At 41.4% G+C, this 14,292-nt stretch overlaps 1 protein-coding gene across 4 annotated transcripts in view; it reads left to right on the top strand.

Moving 5' to 3' along the window:
• The first annotated feature begins 5,766 nt into the window (after nucleotides 1–5,766).
• The window catches only part of FNDC3A (fibronectin type III domain containing 3A), a 129,715-nt gene continuing 121,189 nt past the window's right edge, over nucleotides 5,767–14,292 (top strand). The window contains exons 1-2 of one of the 4 annotated variants that reach the window (XM_064440877.1): nucleotides 5,827–5,904; nucleotides 9,661–9,778. The gene's annotated coding sequence lies outside the window, so the exon portion shown is untranslated. Of the gene's footprint in view, nucleotides 5,905–5,935; nucleotides 6,070–9,660; nucleotides 9,779–14,292 lie in introns of those variants that run through there. The other 3 variants (XM_064440879.1, XM_064440876.1, XM_064440878.1) reach the window with 3 other exon arrangements.

The raw sequence follows: 14,292 nt of genomic DNA on the forward strand, positions 1-14,292 counted from the left end.
CTCCTTGTAGCACTGAGCCGCCTTCGCTATTTCCTGCCACAGGAACCAATTGCCAGTTGCTTGACACTGTTAACATTTCTGAGACACCTCATCAACCATGACTTGAGCTTTTTCCTGCACAGAACTTCAGAAAACAAGACTGTTCTTTGTGCTCATCCTGGTTTGAAGATTTTTCAATGGCTCCATTATTCTGAAGCTAGTGAAGTATACTTGATTTCCACTGTCACAGAGTTTTTAGGTGCAAACAGTATTTGTCTAAACACACAGATGATGCTTTCACAATGTCTGGATACTTCATTTGGAAGAAAAAGCCTTGAAATAAATATGAGAGGTACCAGCTTTCTCCAAGCCACCATGAAGCAGTTAAATTCTTCCAGAAAACCACAGAGAATGTTGGCGACATGCTAAATATTCAGTCTTCTTGGAAAAAAAAAGAAGAAAACAGGAAAATCTGAATGAAGAGACTAATTAGTATTCCATGAGCACATTGAACTCAGGCTGTTATCTTGCCAGACAAGGACTTGCACTGCAAGGCCTTTTTACTGAACAAGCTTGAAATACACCCTTATGTGAAGAGGTTGATGAAAACTTTCTTCAACTTCTTTGTTTGCAAGCACAACATGAGCCTGATATTTCAAAGGGCTGGAAAAAAATAGTCATAGCAGAAACCCCAAACCCAGCATTTCAGGATGAGATAATGGAAATCTTGTGTGTCTCAAAACTCCTCAGGTTAGAGGCAGAGCTGTTCAAATGGGAAAGGTAACTTCCTTACTTCTCAACTAGGTCAAAAAGTCCTAAGTACAGTCAGTCCATCCTAAACTCTGCCAGGTACAGCTCTTTCACCAAAAGAAAGCCAATCTTCCAGAAAACTCACACTTGACTCTCAGTGGTCCATCAGATGAAAGCTACCATTTATCCTGAGAGCAAACCTCCTGGAAAAATCTAAACTTGGGTATGAAATTCCTGACTATTCAAGACAGAAAAAGGTCCTAAATAAATACAGATTAGTAACCTAGCCACTTAAATTCCACACATGGATTTTCTAAGTCTTTCTGTTTCCATACAACTGACCTTTTAACATCTAACTTTTCACCATGGTTTGAAAAGGAAGGCTATAAAATTATTTCAGTCCAACTCCAAGCAGAAGCACAAACTCAAAGCATGTTTCTGGTAAACATTTTTGATTACAGCTGGGGCTGACTGATTATTCAGCTTTATCTATTGCAAGCCAACTGTTAAGTAAGGGATCACTAAAGACGGTTCAGAAATATCTCAGCTCACAAAGCCAAAACAAACGTCAATGTTTTTTAAAAGTGATGAGGCCAATAAATACTGCTTTGTTGGTGTTTACAACCACCGCTTTAAGTATTGTTTCAAGGCAATAGATAATATGAAATCATAACTTCAGTTCATGATGGGGAAATCACTGTTCAACTACTGGATGATTTCAACAAATAAAGATTTACAAGGTACAAAATGATCAGTTTCAAAAATGCCAAGGTGAACATCATTGTCTGGAATTTTTCACCATTTATTTGTGGGGTTTTTGACTTGAGTTTAAAAAGTAATATTATAATGAATAGTTTTATGCCCTATTTTTTTATTTTACTAAAGTGAGATAAATGAATTTGGGGTCTAAACTGTGTAGGCTTTCTTCCTGTGCATGTGCATGTAATCCCTGACTCTATTTTGCTTTTCTGGATGGCAAATAAATATATCAGAAATTAAATGCCACACAATTAGGCTGTTCTGTCAGATGGACTCCAGCTAATGTTTTCAAAGTCTAAATCTTGGAACCAAGTTTGAAAATTTTTGACCAACTTTTTTTTTTCTCTTAGAGTTCTATTTGGATTAGCACCTGAACATAAGTGAACAATCTACCATGCCTGTTCTTGTTAAGGAACACTCAGTTCTGTAAGTAATCCCAATGAAATTGGTGGAATTTATTCCAGTAAAAGAGACAAATCAGTAAGCAGGGAAATGGTGGATTCCAACTGAATTTAACAAATGGCAATTTCCCCTAAATTCTTGATACTGTGTTAGAGTTACTTTTGTAATGCGGGAGTTGAATGGTTGAATTTTGTTGTCTCTGACTGGATTAGCAATTTTATCCATTTAATCCTCCCATTCATTTTGGTACTATCATTCTAAAATTTAGCTGGTTTAATCCTGTCAGAGAATGATTTACTTCATCATCCATGTCCTGGAAAGCAGGTTAGGAAGCCAAAGATTTGTGGATTTGTGACTTATTAAGGTGTCCATCAGCACTTTGATAAATGTATGGCATAATATATCATACAACATTTATTCCTTAACAAGTGTCAAAAAACAGTTATAGACACGAAAAACATTTTATTATATGACAGTGCTCAATGTGTTTTGAATTCTACTAGTTTGCCAAATTATGGAAAAACACAGCTGATCATATCAATTAAATCTCAGACTCCTTTTTCCCCAGAAACACGTATTTTTCCACTGAAATGAATCATGCCTAACATTAAACAGTTCTCATCAAACTTTGATTTCGATACATCACTCTGATATTAAAGTGGGACTTTTACAGTTCAAATCCTTTCATACAAATCAGAAACCAGCAAATAATTTATACTGATCGGCAGCCTCTTTGAAAGTGATCTAGACAAATATGATGAGTGTTATGCAGCTCAGGTGAAGATGCATTATATCTGAAATGACATAAAGGAAGCAGTTACTCATTTTTGTGGTAAATACGTTTTCTGCATTTTTTTACCAATACATCAAAATTAAACCTCACTCACCTTATAAAGCTGCTAACATCTTACAGCTTGTTTATTTTAAGGGAGCTGTATTCATGAATTAGTCACCTGTTTTAGAAAATAAACACTGGCTGTACTACTTTGATTGTTTTGTATTACACACATGCTACTTGTCTCACAGAAGGTAGCAGCGCTACTGGCCTCGTGGCTTTTAGTCCACAGTCCAAACTGCTGTCCTTTTTGTCTGTGAGACCATGGTAAATGTTGCCAGTAGTGTTTTCAGCTGAAGTTTGGATGATAAACCTGTTTGTTGGTGGGACACAAGGTGCCACAAAGTTTCACTGCTAGTCTGCTGATCTGCATTTGGCAACCACTGCCTTTACAGGCTCGGGGAACTCCATGTGACAACAGCAGAGCTGCCACTACCAAGAATGGCCAACGTTCTCCCTTCTGGCATAGGAACTACACGTGACCTACAAATTTGGCTGAGGTGTAAAGACAGGTCTGTCACTATGGGATGGGGTGCTGTGCTGAGGAGACTTCCTGAACCCTCCAGCTTAAGCCATGTTGTTTTAACTTCAGAACTGGAGGTTTTCCTCATTTCCTGCACGGATGTAGAGAATTGGAGAACTGGATCAAGTGACATAGATTTTTAAATTATTTGTCCAATTCAGATCCCAGGTGCTACATTGCTACATATTTTGCTGAGTAAACACAACACAAATCCAAAATAATGACTGTTAAAACACAGTTCTCCATGGTTCTCTGGAGATGGTACCTCTGACAGAAGAAATGAGAGCCACAGAAGAGGGGCATTGCTATATAGTCAAGACTGTATCTTAAGAGGGTACTTTTGAAAACATTCTCCTGGTGGATTTATCTCCTCTACTGGCTTCAGCTACCTCAATTTCATAAATGTTCATCATTAGCACTTGGATGTACATCTGGTATGATACTGTAAAGAAATTCTGACTCCCTGGGTCTTCCTGGGAAGTTCTGCAATGGATGAAAGGAAGAGCATTTTGTCAGTCATCTAGAAGTAACTGAGAACCATATAGACAATTTAGACTGGCAAATAATCCCAATCTAATATAGTTCTGGTTTAGAAAAATCTATTTATTCACAAATCCCTAAAAAGAGATAAGGAGGTCGCTATATTACTTCCCCCATGCCTTCCATCAATTTTTAATATTATTTGGAGGGACTTTCAGGTGACTTTAATTGGTCTTCTAGCAGAAAATGGCATTTTATTTACACATATATGTGTGTAAATCTGTAGTATATCATATATATCTTATATATCATAGTACATCTATGAACTAAAAAAGAAGGAAGCAGACGAATGGCTGTGTCATGCAATGTAAACTTACACAACACCAGGACCAGTGTTTGGATGGGGAGAAAAGCCCAAAACACTCTCAGCTTTTCTCTGTCCAGATGTATGTCTGCACCCATATACACCCAAAATATTGCACATATTGCTTAATTTCACCTGCAAGGGATGTGAGGGAGCACCACCCCTGGGAAGCAAGGAGCAGGCATGAGGGATGCTCTCTCCCAGGGCTCTTGGGCAGCAGGGCATGTACAATTGGTGCTGCGTGCACCAGTTCAGAATGGTAGAGTCTGACAGAAAGCCAGGATCTGTGGGAGCCTACAATGATGCCCATGGCCATGGCTGCTGGTGCTCTTCCTGGCCCCGCCATCATCACTGAGTGGTGCCTGACAAAAGCAACTGCGGAAATCCTTTGCTATATTCCACCGAAACTGCTGGCTAATTCCAGAAACCTGTATTGAAACTGGAGTAAGGTAGGAAAACGAGTGATCTCCTAACAGCTGCGATTGGCAAAGATCTCCGGTTTTATGCCCCTGGATGGTACAACCCACAAATGCTGTGCAGTGGCATTTGTTCAGCCCTGACTCATAGACAGACGAATGCCACTGAATGAATCACCAGCAGCACTTTCCGCAGTACCTAACGAGGTAGCTCATCCAAATATTGATCAGGCCTGAGTCTCTCTAGTTTTTGAGTTCTGACATACTATAATCTAGGATGCTATTTCACCGGTGAAATTATAAGTTTTGGAAAGGGGGCCTGTAGTGAACAACCAGGATGGCAAAACATCGTTTGGTTCATCCTTTGTTGATGGGAGCTACCTTCTGCCTGCCATTAAGCTATAAAAATTATATGAACACTGCTGACATGCAAGAGAAATAGCAACTTATTAACTTAATAACAGAGAACTTTAAGGCAAATTAACAAAACCACTTTATAAAACATCTCATTCTGTTCAGTCCACTGCTGCAGAAGGTCATTAAGCCAGACACCATAGTAAAATCATTTCAATCCATAACAGTTGAAAGGACAAACATTAAGCAAAGGATAATCACAAATTAGCATTCTGGACATCAGCTGAACATTGCAGGTGTTGAGGGAAGATAGTCCCTCCCTGCGTAACTGCCTGGAAAACCACATTTCTTCCCCTTTCCCCTCGGATGTTGGATGCTACGTGCCTGGGCACTGGGTGGGGAATACCTCTGGTGATCACAGACACTGAGGCTCTGCTTGGCTTCAGGGCAGGTGGGCTGAAAGCCCTTTGGCTTTTGCTGTGTTAACGGCTGCCTCAGCATACAGGGAAGGGGCAGCCCTTCCTACCCTTCGCTCTGCCCAGCAAGGGCCCAGACTGGGCCAGGCCCCAGCCCCAGGCACCAGGGCCAAGGCCACGGTGCAGCCCCAGGCCAAAGCCCAGCCCAGGGCCAAGGCCAGGCCCAGGCCCTGGCCCCAGACCCACACCTCTGCCCCACAGACACGCACCCGCCCTCCACAGAGGCCCCGCCCTCCACACAGACCCCGCCCTCCACACAGGCCCCGCCCACGAGCCCCCAACCCCGCCCATCGCTCTCGCCCCGCCCATCGGGCCGACAGTCTCCCCCCCAACGGGAGATTTCCGCGCAGGCGCACCGCGCGCCGGGGTCAACTGCCCCCTCGCGGCCCCTCCCAGCCCTCCACCAAGATGGCGGCCGGGCGCCGGCGGGCGAGGCGGCGGGTAGCGCTGAGGCGCCGGGGCGGAGGTGGCGGCAGCGGCAGCAGCGGCGGTGGCGGCCGCGGGAGACAGTGACAGGCGCGGGGAGGGGAGGAAAAGGCGGCGGAGCGGCGGCGACCGAAGCGCAGGTACCTCGAGTGGGCGGGTAAGGGGGTGGGGGAAGCGGCCGGCGCGGCGCCGCCCCTGCCCGGGCTGCGCCATCGGGAACTCCCCTCCGCTCCCCGCTCTGGTGCTGCTGCCCGCCGGTGGCGGAGACCGAACCGTTAGCCGGGAGAGCCGGCGGGGCTATGGCGGTGAGTAGGCGCGCTCGCCGCCCCGAGGCGGCGGGTATAACCGGCCCCTTCCCCTCAACAGCGCCGGGGAGAGGGGTGCGAGGGGTCGGGGGCAGCGCTACCACCTGCTCCCTCTGCCGGGCGCGGCGGGCGCAGCCCGGCCCCTGAGGAGATGGAGGAGGGTCGGGGAGCCGGCGCCTGCGGCCGGAGCCCCGCCGAACAAACTTTCTCTCTTCCTTCCCGGCCTTCCTTCTCCGCCGCTCGGAGGGGCCGGTGCCGGCCGGGCGGAGGGGACCCTCCTCCTGTCAGCGGCGGGGCTCGGCGGGGCAGGGCTGCGGCGCGGCTGCCGCCCGAGGAGGGCGGCTGTGCGGGGAGGAGAAGCAGATGCGGGATGCGGCCAGAACAGCTGAGCCGGCGGTGACAGGCGGGGAGGAGGTGGTGGTTTTCAACACCTCTTTCTATTTGTTGTTGTTCTTCTGCTAAGCCGTGAGGGTTTCCTCGGAACTCGCAGCTAAAGGGACTGAGCGTGTATTTCTCTATGTAGATAAATAAAGTCTTCCCGAAAAGACACTAATGATCTTACCGAGTGCTAGCAGAGGCATTCTTTTAGCTAGATTCATGCCCGATTCCTCCCTTTCTATTACCCAAGACTGGTTTTTAACCTAAACAGAAACTTTTTGTTGTGCCCAGGCAACTAGAAAGTGAAACCAACTGAAAGCAAAAATGAAACTTTTCAGCTGATTTTTATTGTGCAGGTAAGCGGTAGAAAATACGTTGGGTAGGAGCAAATCATGCTTTGAGTGTGACATCTCAAGGCATGTTAGTAATTTGTTTAACCTTGTCAAAGGTAATTTATTAGCTACCTTGGATGTTAAGTGTTATTCCAGAACATCTGACATCATGAAGTAATTTCTGTGAAACGCTCTTTGTTTTTAGAACTTAAGTCTTTGGTGGACTAAATACATACCTGGTTATAAATGCCTTAAATTATAATGAAGACTTCAAATATCTTCATTTTTTGCTGCTAAGTACATGGTAGCTTCTGTATTAGAATCTATAGGTCCCAGTCCTGCTAAGCTTTGAGCTTAAAAGAAGCTATTTTGTTGTTATGGCAATGGGTAACTTTCAGCTTTATGCAGTATAGAAATTTGACTGTAGCCCTGATGTGAATCTGCATCTGTAGATGTGTTTATATTCTATGTCATGAAATAGAATGAATCACAGCAACTCAACAGTACTTAAAATTCAGAAAGTACAAGCAGTTAAATTTTTTCTAGCTTTTTTTCTCTAAGGAAATGGTCTCAAATAATTATGATATTTAATCACATGATGAATGGAGAAGTAGCAAGCTTTCAGGCAGGGAGAAGGCCGTGCATGTATGTGAAAGTTGGAAGCAGCTGAGTATCTATCCAATTTGCGACATTGGGCACTATAGAGTTCTTGGTAGCTGGTGTTCCTGCTAAGCCTGGGGGAGCAGGAAGGGTGCTGATGAAGTTTGGAAATGCAGCATCTGGTTCTATCTGTGTATACAGAGTGTATGCAAGTCATCTTGACGTGTGTGGCTTGAATCTGGGACGTGTTTTGGTGAACTACACCAGAATGTTTTTTCTGGTGACTTTGGGGGCATAAATTGACACGGGTAATCAGTTACATTTGGGGTATTGAACACTGATTTTAACAGACAAAGCCTTAGTTGAGAGAGATGCAGATTCTTGTCCTTGGAAGGGCCAGGACTTGGTGATCAGTTGCTTAGGTCAGTTGGTCAGAATGAGAGCAATCTGCTTTGAGCAGTCACAGGCTGACTACTGTACATTATAATATTAAAACAGAATTAGATGAGTGTCTCGGTTCTTTCAGGGCAGATGGAAACCACCTGAGTGTTTTTTGCTGTATGACAAGCTCTAGGTGTATAAGTTACTTGAGGCTCATGTCATTACATATAACACTTAAGTTATCTGATTTCAATCCGTTCGTGGCATTTTCTACTTTTTTCAAGTCGTAGATTCCACTAGTTTGTGAACTTAAAACTCAAAAGCTTTAGATTGTTATAGGCAATAATGTAATGGAATTGCAGAAACTTGAATTATGGTGTAGACTAATAACTCAATTGCTTTGGGCTGGGAGTCCTGGGAGTCTTGGGATGCTTTAGTTTGATATTCTTTGCCTTGTGGCCATTTAATTTAACTTGAATTTGGACCTATATCAGCTAACTCAGTGTTATGCTGATGATCATTTTGGCTCAAGATACCCAAGAGAGATCGTTCGTAATTGTTATTGCAACTTTAACTACTTAACTGAACATGCTCCTGCAGTGTTCTCTCTTAGGGAAGCAAAACCCTTAAAGCCTGACTGCAGGAGAGGTACAATTTTTCATCTTGGTCAATACTTTCTCTTAAGTAATTTTAACTTCTGAATCCTTTTAGGCAACTAACTCATCTACCTCACTGGCAAGTCGCTTCTGAAATAGTGTATGATATTGTAAATGTGTTGGTCTTCCGAAATATTGAATGCTGGAAAGGTGTTAAGTGCTTGTATTCCGATTGTCTATCAATACCTTCATCAAAGTGGCAAGTCCTATAACCTAGCCCAGTCCCACTTCTTGAGTGGCTGGGGGGAAGCGGCAAAGATACAGTCTTGTTCATTCCCAGGCAGACAGATACTAGAGAAGACAAGTTTTTGTGAGTCTGCAGGCCTGCTTCCCAGACAGTGTTGTTGTCTGCAGCCATTGATGTTCGCTGTCAGTGCCTCCTGGAACCTGAGGAATTCTTGTCTCCCTCCAGTATCCAGCAATATTGTACCTTTTTTTGACATCCAGCTTTTAACTGTTAGGGGATTTGTAGTTCAATGTCTGCTAAAAAGTCTACAGGTAACAGGTCGAGTTTCACTGGTGCATTTCTGTGATCTAAAATATGAATTGGATTATCTCTGTTATATCTGTCAATAACACTTCTATATTTTATCATCCGTTTCTTTAACACTGTTGGCTTGGAGAAGTTCCCAGGTAATTTGTAGCAAAAATCAACTTGGCTGCAGTTTATAGTGCACGAGTTGAATTGAGAGCCATTACTTTTCCTGTAGGACCAGATCCAGTAAAAATAGATTTGACTCAGACTGTCAACTCTTTAGCTTAACTAAAAGATACTGCCTGTATCTCAGGAAAGAGATAATAGTTCAGAACGAGTACATTGCAGCTTCTTCTGTTCAGCAAACACAAACAATGTTTATTTTGCTCGTGGGGCCAATGTTTCCTGAGCTACAGAAATGACCAATTTTTTGCTCCTTCTTTGTCGTATACAGTAAACTTTGAGCTTCCTTTTAATGCTGATGTTCACTGGAGACGAGTAGAAGAACACTATTAGCCTTTTTCTTAAACTTGTCTATCCATGAAGTTTAGTGGCTTTGTTTATGTTCAGATATATTTTTGATTGTCATCCTGGGGTCTGTATTTTGTAGGGCTGATGGGGTAGAAGGATGTTTATAAAGTGTCTGTAACACTTAATAGTATTACATGTTTCTTGTAGATTGTAATCTTTAATTGTTCCAATTAATTTACATTTAGTTTCAGATGGAACAAATGTTTTTGAAGTCATTGTTGTTCCATCTGCCCCCCAGAGATCTGGTCCTGTTCCAGCTCCTCACACACTCTTGAGCCTGTAACCAGTGAAAATCCTATACAAGATCCTACAAGCATGGGCTGCTGCCAAGCTGCTTATCGTTTCCCCTTGCTAAGGTAGTATACTCAATACCCTATCTTACTCCTTTGATTACAAAATAAATCCTTCTTATGTAACACCCAGTTTTCATACTGCAAGGTTTTGTTGTTTGTAGTTTGTTTGTTGTTTTAACTGGAAGAAGTGTATCTGCTAGATGACTTGACAGAAGGAAACTGTGACAAAAGCAACAGAGTATCAAGTGGATTAGTTTTACTTTGGGATGCAGAAACACATTTTACATGGTAGTAGCAAATCAAGTAGTAATGGTCTGCAAAAAGTGTACATGTATCTGAAAAAACTACTCTGTAAGGAAAGATTGAACAGATAAGAAGGTCCACTGAAAAACTTCCATGACTTGCAGTGTCTTGGCAATGAGAGAGAACCATGACTGTAATTATTCACTAATATTTCAATGTATCTGTTGACAGGATATTAGGGGACTTCCCACAGTAAGAGTAAATATCATAAGCCACAGAAGTTACTGTGCCTCCTCTGCAAATCCTATAGAATCTATGAATAATGTAAATGGGGAAAACCTACTTTAAGAAAACTGTTTATTTACCCGTTTAGTCTAGTATGAAGGTAGATCAAAGATGTTGAAACTAAGTAAGAGTACTAAGAAATGAGGGCTAAAAGAAGCTGTGGAAGTGAGTAGTGAATGTTGACAGTGATCAGTCTTCGATACAGCTGAAATGTAATTTGTTTTAATTTCTTCAGGCTTGCTAATAAGTTGACTGCCCACATATAACAGTGTTAGTATATATGCACATTCCACTGAATGGCTTTTCAATGGTAAGGATAAGTGAACATAATTGAAGTAATACATCATAAAAGTAGTCCAGTACATTTAATTATGTACATCATGGCAACACAGCTCCAAACAGATTAATTTCTGATTTTTGTGGCTTTATTTTTGTGAATAAATTGACAACTGTTCAGTGTTGCAACTTCATAGGTAAAATAGGAAGCTGAGAGCAGCTTTGTCCTCTTGACTTGATTGGGCAATCAGACTAGTTTGTCTCATTGTGTTTTAACTGACTAAAACTTTTCTTGGAGGATGGGGTGAGTCTTGGGAGAAGGGAGTGCTGGTGGCATCTGAGAAACCTGCTCTTGTTTTGCTGTCTTCCTCCTCTGTAGTTGTAGAGAATTCGCTATTGGAAGACTCCTGCATGAGTGGAATTATTTAGTTTTCAAGGGTGGCATTCAGCTTGAGATGCTGTTTGACTTACCTCACTGTGATTGTTTTTATGTGGCATCCAAGTAACTGCCTCAGTGCCGCTGTAACTAAGTTTAATATTAGGGAAGCAAAGCACCTGCCAGGGTGACTGCCTCTTGACCTTTTTTAGCACCGTGGCCTGTAGCTTCCTGAATGCTGTGCACTGACACTGGAAGAAGCAGTTCCTCTCTGCTTATTCCTATGCTTGGCATTCATTTGTGTATTTGCATAAGTGAAATGGATCAGGCAACCGTTTTATGTTAAAACTGACTGATTTTTGTAAGATTAAACTGTCCTCCAGTTTAATTCACTGTGGTGTTGGCCAGTTGCTTGCAGTGGTGCAAGTGTGAGCTGCTAGTACGATTTAGCAGATCTGACTTACAGCAGTTTAAATTCTTGATAAAAGAACATCTTTCAAATGTGTGTGTTAGGCCTCAAAACACTTGCTTTTTTGGTGGATTTTGACTCTGGGGAAGCAGTTTCCATATGCCTGTCGTGACATGTCATGTTCTGTGCTATTAACCTGATACTTATGGAAGCAGAGACCTACAGGTTTCCCTGAAAGAATCAGTGGAGAGAAATTTAAAAATCTGTTAGGCTTGTAGCCTCATCGATACTATGTTGTCTTGCATTCGGATAGCATAGTTTTCATTTTTCAGAGTGAGCAGGAAAAAGCTATTTCATAAGAGTTCTTTAAAAGCTGCTTGTTCTGCTTGAATCATGCACTCTTTGTAGCTCCAACACCAGCAGCTGTCTCTGCAATAAATTTATCTCACTGACCAGTTGCATCACATTAATAAAAATAAATCCATGTTTTTAATTTGCCTTAAAGGAATCATATGAAAAAATATTTTGAAAGTTTGACTTCGCTACTCTTAGCTACTGAAAAGAGGGAGTTGATAACAAATGAGGAAGTAGCTTGATTCTTGGCATTGAATTTGCTTGTTTTCTCAAAAAATAAGCATGTTCTTAAACAGAAATGACAGCAAGAGTAATGATTAACTGGGAAAAGCCAAGTTTTTTTTGAACCCATGTGATTTTCAGAAAATAAACTGAAGGAAATCCAGTCTTGGCAGAAGCTTACAAGAACCTAATTTAGCTGGTGTAAAAGTAAAACTAGGAGGGTTTAAGGAAGTTCTTGAGAATAACAAGAGTGTAAAACAAAACAGCCCCATAGTTTAGATCAAGGTAGCATAAATAAAGTGTAATTGCATTGAAGATCTTTAAGTGGTGCAAAAAATATACTATGTAGTTCACTCTCATCATTTCTTTTTAAGGATGCTTCCTCTAAAAGGAAGTTGTTCCTGTAAGACAAAGGAGGCCACAGAACAGCTCCCAGACAATGTGTGGTGGTGAATCAGGTTGATGTACTTGCTTAAGACTAGGCCTAAGTTTGCACTCTGGTGCTGACAGTTTACTCACTGATTTAAAATGCACACTGTCAAATTAGGTGTGAGTAAAATGAACAGATTAATTCTGATTTGTGATGTGGTTGCACTTATTGCTTCCTAAAAGTTACGGAACCAGTTTAAGCTTCTCTTCTTTGAAGGTATGATAGGGAGGGGCAAATAGTTGGAAAGTACTGAATTCTTCTTATGCAACAACTTCAAGTTCTATGTACTTCATCCAGATAAGGACCATGGATGTTTTTTTAAGAATCAAATAACAACATTTAAAACCAGAACGTGGTGTTTGCAGGTAGTCTCCATTGCACTGGTCGTCTTATGTGCAGTCAAGCATTTCACAGTCGTGCTGGACAAGATGAGGTGGTAAGCGTCCATGAACATATTGTGCCTTGCTGGATGACTGGTTTATCACTGTCTAGTTGTCCTCTATGTAGTCTTCACCTTCAAAAGTTTAGCTTTCTACATCAGCTACTAGGAAGAGCTTGGCCTCTTTGGCTCAGTTTCAAAAAATGCTCGCTCATAAATATAAATGCATTAAACTTGAACAGCTGGAGTGTTTCCAATTATCCGCTATATGTTCTCTCATAGGTTATAGTATCTATGATATAAATGCATAAACTTCATGTGAAACTGATCCTAAATCATTGTGGTTCACAACATGGAGTATGAAGGTAACCTGAAGTATTGATTTACTATAGTACGCTTAAGTCCTGCAATGCTAAGCTTTGCCGTTGTGTGGCTTGGCCATTCTAGCTTTGAGAGGGACAGGCAGTAACTAATGGGCAAGTTAGATCCAGCAACTGTTTTGGCTATCCAAGTGCAACTTGCATTTGCTCATCAATCAGTACTTTCTTCATAACAATATTACATTAATTTTACAACTTTTAGTGTTCACCTTCCAGTGGTAACATAGTATGAACAGATACTTGTATCATGTTTCTCAGACTTCTTTGAGAATTGTGTTCAGTGAGTATCTGCGACACCACTGGAGAGCTACAGTTGGAGTATTTCCATATTTAAGGCACAGGCTGTAGCTACTTTTTTTCCTGTAAGGGAGGGCCGGTGCTTATTAAAATATTTTGTGTATCTTCATTTTTAACTACTTTGATTTATAGTTTCTAGTGAATGCCAGACTTTGACTTTGTTGATTTACTTTACTAAACTATATGGGGTTTTTTATAATTTTCCTGTATTGCCTATCTGCAACTTTAGTATTATGAGCAATGGGACTGAAGAGAATAACCATTTCAGTTTCACTGTACTTAAAACGAGATTGCCAAATAGAAATGTTCCCGCAGAACACCTTTCTTCTAGCAAAAAAATAACACTTCTCTGTTCTGCTGAAAAATGTTTTATCAAGTTTTCCAGGAAATACTGTTCTAAAAGAGGAAAAATACTTTATGAAAACAAAACACATCTTTTAAATAAATTGCATATTAATTGAAATAATTAGTTCAGAACTGAAAAAGAAAAGCTGGTATACCATAATTGCCACATCTGAAGCTGTGTGACTAGAAAATATGGTAAATATGTGGGGGCGGGGGGAGAATTAAAATAATTCTGCTCAATTCTGATTCTTAAAAATAAGCACAAACCTTTTCAGCATGCTTCATAACTTTAATAGTTCAGCTACAACCTTATGGATCTCTGGGTAATTATATTCTAATACAGTGATGTAGCTGGTATAGAAATGTATCTGAGCTTTTTCCAGTAGTGCATTAAGTGACATGAGTAACATCTGTTCCATATGCTTTGTTCTTTTACTCGTCACTCTACGGAGGCATTGGTCTATTTTGTTTCTAGAAATTTCCTCATTTTAGCATACTTGTACATCTTGGGCACTTGTATTTGTCTACTCTTATCTGATGGCTTCTGAACCAAATGGCCGATTTGACAGATTGGAAGGAAT

Source organism: Phalacrocorax carbo, chromosome 1 (genome assembly GCF_963921805.1).
Source record: "Phalacrocorax carbo chromosome 1, bPhaCar2.1, whole genome shotgun sequence".
Taxonomy (NCBI): domain Eukaryota; kingdom Metazoa; phylum Chordata; class Aves; order Suliformes; family Phalacrocoracidae; genus Phalacrocorax; species Phalacrocorax carbo.